The sequence below is a fragment of the Mauremys mutica genome, chromosome 8 (genome assembly GCF_020497125.1).
Source record: "Mauremys mutica isolate MM-2020 ecotype Southern chromosome 8, ASM2049712v1, whole genome shotgun sequence".
Taxonomy (NCBI): Eukaryota; Metazoa; Chordata; order Testudines; family Geoemydidae; genus Mauremys; species Mauremys mutica.
This window is the reverse complement of record NC_059079.1, coordinates 8,872,490-8,885,988: the sequence shown is the minus strand read 5'-3', so window position 1 is coordinate 8,885,988 and position 13,499 is coordinate 8,872,490. Positions and strand designations below refer to the sequence as shown.

The following is a 13,499-nucleotide window of genomic DNA, read 5'->3' as shown; positions in this document are numbered from 1 at the left end:
GAAGAGACATGTACCTTCACACTGTTTCACATTACTCAAAATTAAAATTAATTTCCCTAGATTTGTTGTGACTATAATATGGCATTAAGTTGGTTTTGGATATTTAAGATCTTAGCTGATTATTTGAATAACATCCATTAAATGAAAACGTCTAAAACAAATAATCCTTGCTAAACAGATTAACAGTTTTCTTAAAAGAAATAATATATATCTCCTTGTTATACAATTTATTGACAATTGCAAGTTGGTTCAAAGTTATCTGCACTGATCATATGATGTTGATCAAGCCGATGCTGGAGAAGAGGTTCCTGCATTTTCCCCATCTGAAGGAGGAACGATCATGCCATTGTGTCTCTGTGTTTAGAATTTTAATGCAGTTGGATAAGATAGAAACTAAGGCTGCACTAGGAATCAAAACCACAACAGCTCTGTTGTGGAGTCTGAATGTAAAGAGCTTTTCAGAGAAAAAGTCTATATAAACTTTAATGTGCTTTGATAATACTGCTGGTTTTAAAACACTATCCACTATACTAGCGAAAGAAAAGGCACTCACAGATGAGTATCTTCCACAACGAAGTGTGGCATTGTTAGTGCTTTGGATCGGTTAATTTTTTTACACCTTTTCTTTGTATAAATAAAACATTTTAGATGTTCAATTAAGATAAGTACCCTTAATTTAAAACCCTCAGTCAGTTGTGTGCTATAATTATTCAGAGCACTGTGTGTGATATTTCTCACAATTACTTTCCTTTGCCTTCCCAGTGAAATTACTGGTAATTTCTGGTTTCCTATTTATTTGAGGACAAAGCAAAGCATTACAGAATGGCCTTATAAGAGACTAATGCTTTTACTTAATAATGTATGCTTCCTGGTGAGTCTCCAGTATCTGAGAGAGGAAAAAAAATCATAGTCCAAGAATTGTGTATCCTCACATAATAATAAACAACAACAGGACAAAAAAAGGGGGAAATAATGTTTGCAATATCACGTTGCATTTAAATTTGACTGGTTCACACGTATTTTATTTACATAAACTGATTTAAGCCTTGTCTACACTACACAGTTTTGTTGACAAAAGTCAGTTTTTGTTGACAAAACAGTGGAGGTATACACACAACAATGGTCCGCCTGCCGATGTAACTCCCCTGCTACGCTGACAGAATAAAACCACCTCAAGGAGTGGCATAGAGCTTTTTGTGACATAGTTAGAGCGACGCAGTGTTAGTGTAGACAGTGCACTTGCTTATGTTGGCCGTGAGGAGGTGTCTCTGGAGGTGGCCCCTTAACACTCCTATAGTCTAGGTAGGGCCGTACCAAATTCACGTCCAGTCTGGTCAATTTCACATCCGGAGGGTTTTCAAATTGGCCAATTTCACAATTTCCTTTCTTTACACCTGAAATTTCATGGTGTTGTAACCGTGGGGGTCCTGACTCAAAATAGGATCGGGGGTGGGGGGGTCACAAAGTTGTGGGGAGGGAGTCCCAAGATTGCCACCCTCACTTCTGTGCTGCCATCGGGGCTGGACTAGAGGAGGTTCCCAGAGGTGGAGATAGGTAGGTACTGGGGGTTCCTAGCTGCTAGTCCAGGCCAGTGGCAGATTAAGGTTGGGGCCCCTGGCCAATTTGTGGGCCTCTGAGAAAAATGGGTGCCCCAGCCCTGGAAGAAGCCCCAGAGGCTCTAGCCTCTACTAGATCAGCCCGAGCAGAGGCACAATGAGCCTGGCTGCAGCCGCAGGGGCTGAAGCCCCGAGCCCTGGCTGGAGACACGGGGGGCGGAATCCTCGAGCCTGGGCTGCCCCACACTGCAGCAGCCGGGAGCAGAAGCCCCAGCCCCAGCAGGAGCTGCTGGGGAGAGAAAGCCCCGAGCTCCATGCCCCAAGCCGCAGCAGGAGCCCCAAGGAAGCGGGGGTGGGGGGGGACGGGGAGTGGAAGCTGAGAGCCCAGCTCCCGGGCTGCTCCAGTGCAGAAGGGAGAGTGTACCACCTTCATTTCTGCACTGCCTCTCAAGGTCAGTTTGATCTCCCCACCAAGAGTAGCCATGCAGGGGAAGGACAACTCCTGTCCTCCCCAACCTGGCCAGACTAGCAGCTAGGAGCCCCAGTCTCCCAGCAGCATGGGGAGATCAGATTTCATGGGGAAGGGCAGATTTCACGGTCCGTGACACATTTTTCACGGCCGTGAAATTGGTAGGGCCTTAGTCATAGGATAAAGGGGGGTTTAGTGGGTTATGGATTGTTGTAATAAGCCATAAATCCAGTGTGTTTATTAAGACTATGATGGAGGTTAGCAGAGGAGCCTGCTCCAGTGGGCAATGAGTGTAATCAAATCTGTCTGAGGAGTTCCCTTTGTGTTGCAGAGCAGCTGGACAAAAGAAGTATTGCCCAGGTCCACCTCAGCTATTCCATGCTTAGTGTGGAGAAAGCAAGCTCCTTGCAATCAAGGGCTCGGGACTTTTGGCTATGAGTTTTCTCAGGTTAAAAAGTACAAGGCACAGGTAGACAAGTCCAGATAGTGGGCTAAAAACAAAGAGTTTAACAAAAACACAGAATTCTCACAGTTACAGCTGCCTGGTGTCAGGGCAGGACCTGGCACTGTTGAGCTCTAGTGGCAGAGAGTAGAGTAGAGAGAGTAAGGTTCTGCTCTGCTCCTGGCATTTGTTCTTAGAGAGATGAGTGCTGACAATGGCTTGGATTGTTCTCCAGTGGATCTACAGCTGCTGCTAATTTCCTATGTGTGGGAGAAAGGAGAGAGTGGCAGCCGGTCCTTTTAAGACACACTGGTCCTAAAGTTAACACTTGTGCCTGAAGATGGTTGTTGGATAGATGGGAGAAATAAGACTACTCTGCTACAAAGGGATAGGGATTTCCTCTGAGAGAAAATCTTCCTGATAGGCTTATTTGCCTCATTTTCACATCATATCCTAAATCAGTGGTTCTCAAACTTTAGCAACCCGAGGACCCCCATTTTGATTTACATTTTTCACAGACCCCCAAGCCCTTTCTTCGCCTGCACTCTACCCTTCCCCAACGCCCCACCCTCACCCCCGCTCCACCTCTGCATCTTCTCTTCCCAGCTTCTTTCCGCCTCTGAGCACGCGCCATCCCTGCTCCTCCCCCACCCTCCCTGAACGCCACTTAACAGCTGTTCTTTGGCATTCCTCAGCATGCAGGAGACACAAGGAGGGAGGGGGAGGAGTTGATCAGTGGGGCCGTTGGCCCTGGACATAATTCTGTCCCCTCCCCAAAGCACGCCCCATCCCTGCTCCTCCTCCTCCTCCCTCCCAACACCTCCTGCATGCCGCTTAACAGCTGTTCTCTGGCGTGCAGGAGGTGCTGGGAGAAAGGGGGAAGAATTGAGGGAAGGAGGGGAAGGAGTTGATCAGTGAGGCCTGTGGACACCCTGGAGTGCCCTCGCAGACCCCCAGGGGTCCACGGACTCCAGTTTGAGAAATGCTGTCCTAAATTAACCTGTGGGGAGATGCACAGATTTTTGTTTACCAGATGGGTGGATCAACTCTGATGGTGTTGAAAAAGAATTTAGCACCAGAACAAAGGATGGTACAAGCTCTTGATATGTGATTTGGAACCATCCATCCATCCAGGCTGGCCAGGGATCATTTAAGTACTAGGAAGCAAAATAAAGAAGAGATGCCAGGAAACTGATACTCATGCATATCCAGATATCAGCATAGAGACTTAAGATAAATTAGCAATGGACCCAGTTTACTAATGCTTAGCTAGAGCTGAACTTGCACATGAAAACCATCCAAAGGAATCTAATCACACTCTGTGATGCTGTGAGATTTGCTGCAGAAATTGTAATCTTCTGTGCAGCAGCCCAGAAGAAAAGAAAACCATCACTAATGTGGAAGTTGGAAGCCCTCTGCCATGAGCCCTGTTGACACAAATCTGTTTTTATATGCTTAATGAAATAAGGAACGAAAAACTGGATTCATGAAACTGTTCAACAGTTTGAACAAAAGTGGTATTTAGTTATAAAACAAAGGATGTTGGCAGTGATACAAAAAATAAAGGAGGCAGTTCAGTTAAATATCCACATGGTGAAAAGAATGGCCATAAAAAAATTCTTATAATTTTAATACAGGCCAGGACAGTGTCATAAATGCTTGGAAATGGACTGACACCAAATTAAAAGGGCAAAGTTTTGGAGCCCAAGTTTTTGTTTAAATCTGGGCAGTTAAGTAACACCAGTGGTAGTTTAGCTAATAAATGTGTAGTAGAGTCTGTGAAATGCATAGGATTGTGGACATTGGCTCAAATATAACAATTTTAGACCAGTGTACTAAAAATACAAGTTGACAGAGGATCCAAAATTGAGTAGCCCACTTGGTGGCTTCATGTTTTAACATGAAGTGATGACTTCAACAAGCTACTTATGTTTTATAAGCCGTATGACTTCAGAAGCATTCTGAAACAAATTGTAGTTAGAAATGTCTAAAAACTGACTGTAAAAATACCTCAAGCAAGTTATATTATAAAAATACTAATCATTTCACATAACATCGATACAAATAATTTCAATTACTCTTAGAAAAAAGGTTTTTGGTGTTCATTTTTACCATTTAAATTGACGTTGCTATGGTGCAAGTTGTAGCAATTAGAAATACTTGTGTGTCCATCAAAGATGACACGTCTATTAAGATGAGTCCATAACTGAAATTAAATAAATAAGTAAGTACATAAATAAATAATCATTTTATCCCTGCTGTGTAGCATTCACTGAACAATATCACCAGTTTTAGGTGGGACAAGTAAATGTCTGAAACGAGGAATGTCTGAGACTCTTGGATTATGCAAATTCCTTTTATTGCTTAAGACTGAAATAATAAGAAGAAGATTGAAATTGCTTAAGACTGCATAATAATCTTCCCCAGGAGAAAACTTTTTTTCTCATTTCCTGTACAATACTTCATATTTAAATTACAAAAGTTGTCCAAGGAATGTATATTTATGTTCCACTACCTTGTGTGTAAGGAAACCGTTCTCCTATTAAAGAATTCACAATCTCAAATTTATAAGATTGACAGTGAGGGAAAAGATCCTTACAGGGTGGAAAGGGGTTGCTATAGAAAGGAGAAATAACATGTGCTTTATGTTGGAACTTGGCAGACAAATTCACTGATATCATATGGCTTTTTTTGCACTTGTAATTAGAAGTGGCTTTGATTTAAAATGTGAAATGTTTTAATTGATATCTGCACAATATGGCTAATCACTTGTGGTGAACTTTTTGATCCCTCTCCCCCTGACACTAATTTAAAATAGATAAGACATAAACTGTGAAGATTTCGTCTCCACATGCCACAAATTACTTTCTATAAGAATTTGAAATATTGGATACCTATAGAGGTATTTTTTATAAAATGTTGGAACGTTTAAACCAGTGGTTCTCAACCTATTTACCATTGTGGGCTGCATATGCAACTTTCTGTGCCACATCCACACAATATATATACTTCCTGTATGTCCCTGAGGATGTCACATGGGCTGCAGGTTGAGAACCACTGGTTTAAACTATCTATACAATCTGTTAGTTTAGTGAGGTTTGTGTAAGTTTCAATACTCTGCCCATCTTTATGGTATCTGGATGCCTTAGTGAATTTGTCCCTATATACACACCATACCTGAGCTGTAAAAAAATACTGTGGTTAGCTAAGACACGAATTTCCCCCACATAACTGACCTTCTGGCTGGTCAGTAGTTTTTGGAATTGTTCACTAGCTAGCCATTGTGTGAGACTTGGTCACATCACTGTCCTAAAACAGAGAAATTTTGGCACAGGATTACAGATGCTATAGCACATTTAGGCCAAAGAGGCATTTTAAAGAGTGTGTTATAATGCAGACAAAAGGAGCATTATTATAATTTTTAGACTTGTGTATCTGAAGTTCTGGTTACTATTCCTGTCTTTTATATTTTGAGTCACTAGGGGACCCTGTGACCTTGGCAAGTCACTTAACTTTTTGTGTCTTGGTTTCCCAGTCTGTTACATATCTATATGTGTATGTATACACACATACGCACATACAGACTGTAGACTTCAGTTTATAGAGGGAACTATGCTCTTCTTTTTTTAAAAAATGAGTAAAAAATAATGTAAAGGAAAATTAACACTAAAGAAACAAAAGTTGTGTGCGCGCAACAGGATTACAACAAAGTACCAGCTAGAAGAATTAAAGTGAAAGACACAATTGAAAAATAAAAATGAAAGACACTTTCCATAGAATAGTCAAGGAATAATGTTAATGGCTTTGGAGTATATGAAGTAATAACCAGCTTTCATGGGTGATTAAATGCTGAAACAAAGCTGAGGTGTTTGATCATTGTATACGTAATTCATTTCAGCACCACGAAACATCATTCCTATTATCAGACAAGCTACAATAATATTTTTTTCTTCCTCTGTGAGGGTAGGTTGAAACAACTGGGCATGGGGATGGTTCAATAGATTGGTAATGGGATCTAGGTTACTGACTTGATTGAATGTGGTACATGGTGGTAGTGAATGACCATCAGTATAGTATGATGTTTGTTGGTTTACCATATGTGAAGTCATTTGGTTGTCTCAATCCAGTTCTCATGGAAATATGTGCACAGAACAAAAGTCACCATGATAGTTGGCACACTTGGTTCCAGTCAGCAAAAAGATTAAAAAATGAATCTGCATGAAGAGGTCAACTCGGAGTGAAGTGAATGAATCTGTTAACCCAGATTTGTGACAATAAATGTGCACAATTGCAGGCTGACTATACATGACTGATGTATCCAAACTTTGTGTACATCTAACTTTAAAATTCTGGTCCATATTGTACAGACTTTTGGGGACACAATTTTTGAAGTACTCTTATCATATAATACAATATCCAAATAATCCAGAAAAAGACACGATTGTTTCATAAAACTTTAGTACCACAAACTATGTAAGATTAATAGAAAGATATACTGTCTTATAAGGAACACAATCAGAGGCATTGTAAATCAAACAGTAAAAAGGTTAAACTTAAAAATTCCCAAACCTTTACTCACTATAAATCAGAGTAATTAAAAAAAATATTTTAATATTGCCTGATTTTATACGTCTATTGTCAAAGAAAAACTTTAAATCATAAGAGGATTTTACAAGTAACTAATCAAGACTGCATATAGAATTTTTCAAGGGGCAAATTTTGAGCCAGTCTAATTTTGCATATAACAGCATACAGTGGTTACACATGTAATTAGTCTACCATATTTACATACACCAATATCTGTGCTCATTTTAAACAAGTTCCACCATATATATATTTTTCAGGAGGTTGTAATAGAGGGTCCAGTAGGTCTCCTCTATCTTCAACATACGTAAGATAGGGAAAGTTATATCTGTTTTGGATATTTTATATTTATTTCAAATTATTTCTCTGCTTTTGTCCCATTAGCAAATACCAAGGTTAGGTCCATTGTTTATTATCCTTTATTCCTGTGATGTTTCACACCACGTCAATAAGGGCTGGAACCTAATCTTGCAAAGAGTATCTAAATAAGGTGTTTTTCAAAAAAAAAAATCATTAACCATTGTTTAACAAAAATAGGTAGTGCTATCTGCAATGACTAAAGAGCATGAGTACCAACCTCAGGGCAGACTGTTAGGAACCAAGGAACAAACCCCAGATTGCGTTGTGAATTCTGTACTTTGGTTGGTGAAATCTGTTATCAAGTATGAACTCCTCAGCCACTATAACAGCCTTAACACTCCCCTTTGGTTCTTCAGTTTATTTCGCCATCCAGATGAGTGTACCTTTGTGATAGCTGGTCCCTTACACCAAGAATCAGAGTAATATTCAAGTTACTCCCAGGTAAGGGCCAGTCAGTTACTCCAGCTCAATGACACCTTAGGGTTCACATCAAAGCTATAGAAAGATTTATTGAGCTGGAAAAGGAAACAATTTACAGTGTTAAAGTGGGTAAACATAGATACACAAATAAGCTACAATCTTAAGTTTCAAAAGGTAATAGAAGCTTCTATAATCAGCAGGCTCTATGTATCCTTTAGGGCTAACCAAGGCTAAGGATCACCGTCTCTTGGTGTGGTCTTGCTAGGAGTCTCAGCTTCTCATGACTGACCATCCTTAGCTTAGAATCATAGAAGATTAGGATTGGAAGAGACCTCAGGAGATCATCTAGTCCAACCTCCTGCTCAGAGCAGGACCAACACCAACTAAACCATCCCAGCCACGGCTTCATCAAGCCAGGCCTTACAAACCTCTAAGGATGGAGATTCCACCACGTCACTAGGTAACCCATTCCAGTGCTTCACCACCCTCCTACTGAAATAGTTTTTGCTAATATCCAACCTAGACCTCCCCCACTGCAACTTCAGACCATTGCTCCATGTTCTGTCATCTGTTACCACTGAGAACAGCCTAGCTCCAGCCTCTTTGGTACCCCACTTCTGGTAGTTGAAGGCTGCTATCAAATCCTGCCTCATTCTTCTCTTCTGCAGACTAAATAAACCCAGTTCCCTCAACCTCTTCTCATAAGTCATGTGCTGCAGCCCCCTTATCATTTTTGGTGCCCTCCACTGGACTCTTTCCAATTTGTCCAAATCCTTTCTGTAGTGGGGGGACCAAAATTGGATGCAGTACTCCAGATGTGGCCTCACCAGTGCCGAATAGAGGGGAATAATCACTTCCCTCAATCTGCTGACAATGCTCCTACTAATGCAGCCCAGTATGCCAGCTGACTCATATCCAGCTTCTCATCCACTGTAATCCCCAGGTCCTTTTCTGCAGAACTGCTGCTTAGCCAGTCGGTCCCCAGCCTGTAGTGGTGCATGGGATTCTTCCGTCCTAAGTGCAGGACTCTGCACTTCTGATTTCTTTTGGCCCAATCCTCCAATTTGTCTAGGTCACCCTGGACCCTATCCCTATCCTCCAGCATATCTACCTCTCCCCGCAGTTTAGTGTCATCTGCGAACTTGCTGAGGGTGCAATTAATCCAATCATCCAGATCATTAGTAAAGATGTTGAACAAAACCGGCCCCAGGACCGACCCCTGGGGCACTCCGCTTGATACCAGCTGCCAACTAGACATCAAGTAGTTGATCATTACCCACTGAGCCCGACAATCTAGCCAGCTTTCTATCCACCTTATAGTCCATTCATCCAATCCATACTTTAACTTGCTGGAAAGAATACTGTGGGAGACCGTATCAAAAGCTTTGCTAAAGTCAAGATATTTCACGTCCACTGCTTTCCCCATATTCACAGAGCCAGTTATCTCATCATAGAAGGCAATCAGGTTAGTCAGGCATGACTTGCCCTTGGTGAATCAATGTTGATTGTTCCTGATCACCTTCCTCTCCTCTGAGTGCTTCAAAATGGTTTCCTTGAGGACCTGCTCCATGATTTTTTCAGGGACTGAGGTGAGGCTGACCGGTCTGTAGTTCCCCGGGTTCTCCTTCTTCCCTTTTTTAAAGATGGGCACTATATTTGCCTTTTTCCAATCATCCAGGACCTCCCCCAATCACCACAAGTTTTCAAAGATAATGGTCAATGGCTCTGCAATCACATCAACCAATTCCCTCAGCACCCTCAGATGCATTAGGTCTGAACCCATGTACTTGTGCATGTCCAGCTTTTCTAAATAGTCCTTACCCTGTTTTTTCACCACTGAGGGCTACTCACCTTCTCCCCATACTCTAGTTGTGTTTTGGCCTTCCTGATTACACCCCTGAATGGTTGAGCAATATTTTTTATACTCCTCCATAGTCATCTGACCAAGTTTCCACTTCTTGTAAGCTTCCTTTTTGTGTTTAAGGTCACCGAAGATTTCACTGTTAAGCCAAGCTGGTCGCCTGCCATATTTGCTATTCTTTCTGCACATTGAGATGGGCTTGTTCTTGTGCCCTCAATAAGGCTTCTTTAAAATACAGCCAGCTTTCCTGTACTCCTTTCCCCTGATTGTGCCCATCAGTTCCCTAAGGGAGTCAAAGTCTGCTTTTCTGAAGTCTGCGGTCCATATTTTACTACTCTCCTTTCTTCCTTTTGTGAGGATCCTGAACTCAACCATCTGATGGTCACTGCTGCCCAGGTTGTCACTCACTTCTACTTCCCCTACAATTCTTCTCTATTTGTAAGGAGCAGGTCAAGAGGAGAACGGGCCCCTGGTTGTTTCCTCTAGTAGTTGCACCAGGAAGTTGTCCCCAACACTCCCCAAAAGCTTCTTGGATTGTCTGTGCACTGCTGTATTGCTCTCCCAGCAGATGTCAGGGTGATTGAAGTCCCCCATTAGAAACAGGGCCTGTGTTCTGGAAACCTCAGTAAATTGTCCTAAGAGAGTCTCATCTTCCTCATCCTCTTGGTCCGGTGGTCTATAGCACATGCCCACCACAACATCACCCTTGTTGCTCTTGCTTCTAAAATTAACCCGAAGACTCTCAACAGGCTTTTCTCTAGTTTCATACTGGCAGGGCCGGATTAACTTTTTGTGGGCCCAGCACCAAACATATTTGTGGGCCCCCATTGGGGAAATAGGGCATGTGATGGGGGGTGGTCCGCAGAGCGAGGGGCCGGTTGGGGGCAATGAGGCGCAGCGGAGCAGGAGTGGCCCCACTCAGCCCAGCACAAGGGCACTGTTTACAAACCCACAACTGCTAGACACACACTGGCCTACCCAGCCCTGAGGTGCCAGTGTGCCCCTTCCACACTGCCCTCCTGCCCAGTGCCCTGCGCTTATGCCCAGCACCCCCTCACCCAGAGACTTCCCCCACAGATCCCTATGCCCAATGCCTCCAGACCTGCTATGCCCAGCACCCCCTGCCCAAAGACCCCTCCTGCTGACCTCCCACCACAACTGCACAGCACCGTGCACACCATCACAGCTGTACAGTGCCCCATATTCCTGAGCAAATTCTGTGCATAATATTTTAACATTCTGCCATTTTTTTACAATAAATAAATGTGGAAGCTCCGCCATAATAGTGGGGAGCACAGGCCACTGAGGTGGGAGAACACCCTGCAGCCTCCCCCACCCCCCGTGGGACAGGGACTTGGCAGTGAGGCTGAACCAGACCCTGACACAGCACAAGGGCCATGCCTGCCACAGAAACACCCTGGGGCGCTGCTCCTTTTGCGCCAGGCACACCAGATGTGGGCAGGGAGGCTCAGCCTGGCAGTAGGATCCAAGTGCAGAGGGACTTAGTGTGGGGGGAACCAGATGGGGGTAAGAGTTCTGTGGGGGCAGTCTGGGTGCAGGCAGCTCAATGGGGGATCTGGATGCACAGGGAGGTGCCAGGGCAGGGGCAATGGGAGTCTGCAGGGGGGACCAAGTGAAAGTGGTTGGAGCTCAGTGGGGAGAGGGGAAAGGTCTGGGTGCAGGGGAGGTGGGGTTCATTTGAGTGGGAATCCAGGTGTAGGTGGTTGGGGCTCAGTGGGGAGGGTGTCTGGGGGGCTCATCGGGGTGGTACAGATGCAGGGGAGGTGGGGCTTGTCAGGGTGAGGGATTGATGAGCCTGCTTAACAGGGGAGCCCCAGCTGTTGCCAAGGGGATCTGCATGCTGGGCCCCCACTTCCTCTATCCCCTTCTCTTCCCCATACCCTCATAGGTGCTGACTTTTGGTTTTGCCAGTGGGTAGTTAAGGCACTGGCCTGGGGGCCAGGTGTTCTGGGTTTGGTTCTCTGCTCTGCCACAGACTCCCTGCTTAGCCTTGGGAAAGTCACTTCACCTCTGGGTGCCCTAGATCCCACCTGCTGACCCTGCCTCCTAGGCTAAATCCCTTCATGGCTGTGCTGTGATGGGGGAAATGAACATACCAAGGTTGGGAGATTTGGGCTGAATTTCTTCACAGCCTGAGAATGAGAGTCAGCTCCACATAGGGGAAACCAGGAGAGAGCGGGGCTCAGAGCTTCAGCCCTGCAGCTTCTGCCACTAGGGCAGCTGGGGGCTTCAGTGCCGCAGCTCCTGCAGGGTCAGGGCTCCTCCTCCTCCCCCCCCCACGCAGCTCCTGCAGGGTCGGGGCTCCTCCTCCCTCATCCCCCCACCCCACATGCAGCTCCTGCAGGGTCAGGGCTCCTCCTCCTCCCTCCCCTCCCCCAAGCAGCTCCTGCAGGGTCAGGGCTCCTCCTCCTCCTCCCCCCACGCAGCTCCTGCAGGGTCAGGGCTCCTCCTCCCTCATCCCCCCACCCCACATGCAGCTCCTGCAGGGTCAGGGCTCCTCCTCCTCCTCCTCCCTCACCCTCCCCTCCCCCAAGCAGCTCCTGCAGGGTCGGGGCTCCTCCCCCTCCTCCCTTCCCCCCTCCCCCCAGCTCCTTCTGGGGTCAGGGCTTCTCTTCCCCCTAAAGCACCAATGTATCCACCAGCCCTAGATTAGTTGGGCTCACTTGGGTCACCTGATGGCTGCTGTGGAGCCTGAAACCCTACCATGAAACGCCCTGGTCACCAGCCCAAGAGGTGCAGGGTGGTTCCCATTCAGCAGTGGCAGGGCTGAGGTGGAGCAGGGGGAGGGACTTTGGGGAAGAGGCAGGGTGGGGGCAGAGCAGGGACAGGGGCAGTTTTCCTGGCCAGCTGAGCCAGCCAGGGGATTAGGCTGGCCGGGGCCCCTTCTAACTCTGGGCTCAGTGCCAGGGTAATCTTCGTACTGCATCCTGGATCTCTGTGCAATCATACCTCTCTCTTACATACAGTGCAACTCCTCCACCTCTCCTCCCCTGCCAGTCCTTCCTGAACAGTTTATACCCATCCATGACAGTTCTCCAGCTTGTTCTCAATCAGGTCAGTTCCTGGACCCTCACCTCCAATTCAGTCTATCAGTTCTAGGGCTAGCAGTCTCCTGGCTGTTTTCTTGGAGGCAGCCTGGTGCAGGGATATTGCCCCTTTGCAATCTCAGGCCTTTCTGCCTCCCTTTCCTTCTCTGTGCTCTCCTCTTTACAGCAGGTCTTGTTTTCTCCATTAGTTGCAGCTGTGGGTGCCTGCCTCCACGACTGGCAGTTCTTGCAGCTGTGTGGGGGTGTGATCAAGCTGCTTGCTTGTAAGCAGGAGAGAATCTCCTTCCCCCTCAGTCTATGCTCAATGTGGGGTTAATTACATATCCTTCCCTGCAAGGCTGAGGCCTAGTGTTGGCTGGCGTAAGAGACTTCCCTGGACAGAAAATTGGCATTGCCATGCAAAATTACTGCCTGGTGCTGTAGCTGAAAGACAACAGGTATCATCTCATGATCCTCAGGTTTGTCTCTTTCATCCCATTTAGCCAGTGCAAGGGGACTGTAACTAATGTGAACTCATTCCTAGCAGATAGTACTACAGGCTCTCTATTGCCCATATGGCAACCAAGCACTCTTTTTCTATCACTGAGTATACTTTCTCATGGGGGAAGAGTTTCTGGCTGATATACTATCATTGTTCTTCTCCAGCACTTCTTGAGAAAGGGCTGCCCCTAGACTCTGATGCGTTTGTTTGTAGTATAAATTCCTTTTCAAAATTTGGGCCATACAGCACTGCATGTCT

General features: G+C 45.4%; 1 protein-coding gene and 1 long non-coding RNA gene across 9 annotated transcripts in view; one reads left to right on the top strand and one right to left on the bottom strand.

The window, feature by feature from the left end:
- AGBL4 (AGBL carboxypeptidase 4) overlaps positions 1 to 13,499 on the top strand; it is a 1,358,157-nt gene that overhangs the window by 214,869 nt on the left and 1,129,789 nt on the right. The gene's annotated exons all lie outside the window — the stretch shown is intronic.
- LOC123376230 lies at positions 3,503 to 12,922 on the bottom strand. Its single transcript, XR_006581724.1, has 4 exons — positions 12,788 to 12,922; positions 7,629 to 7,926; positions 4,580 to 4,673; positions 3,503 to 3,624 (listed from the first exon to the last, which is right to left on the bottom strand). It is a non-coding gene; the product is annotated as an uncharacterized LOC123376230 (long non-coding RNA).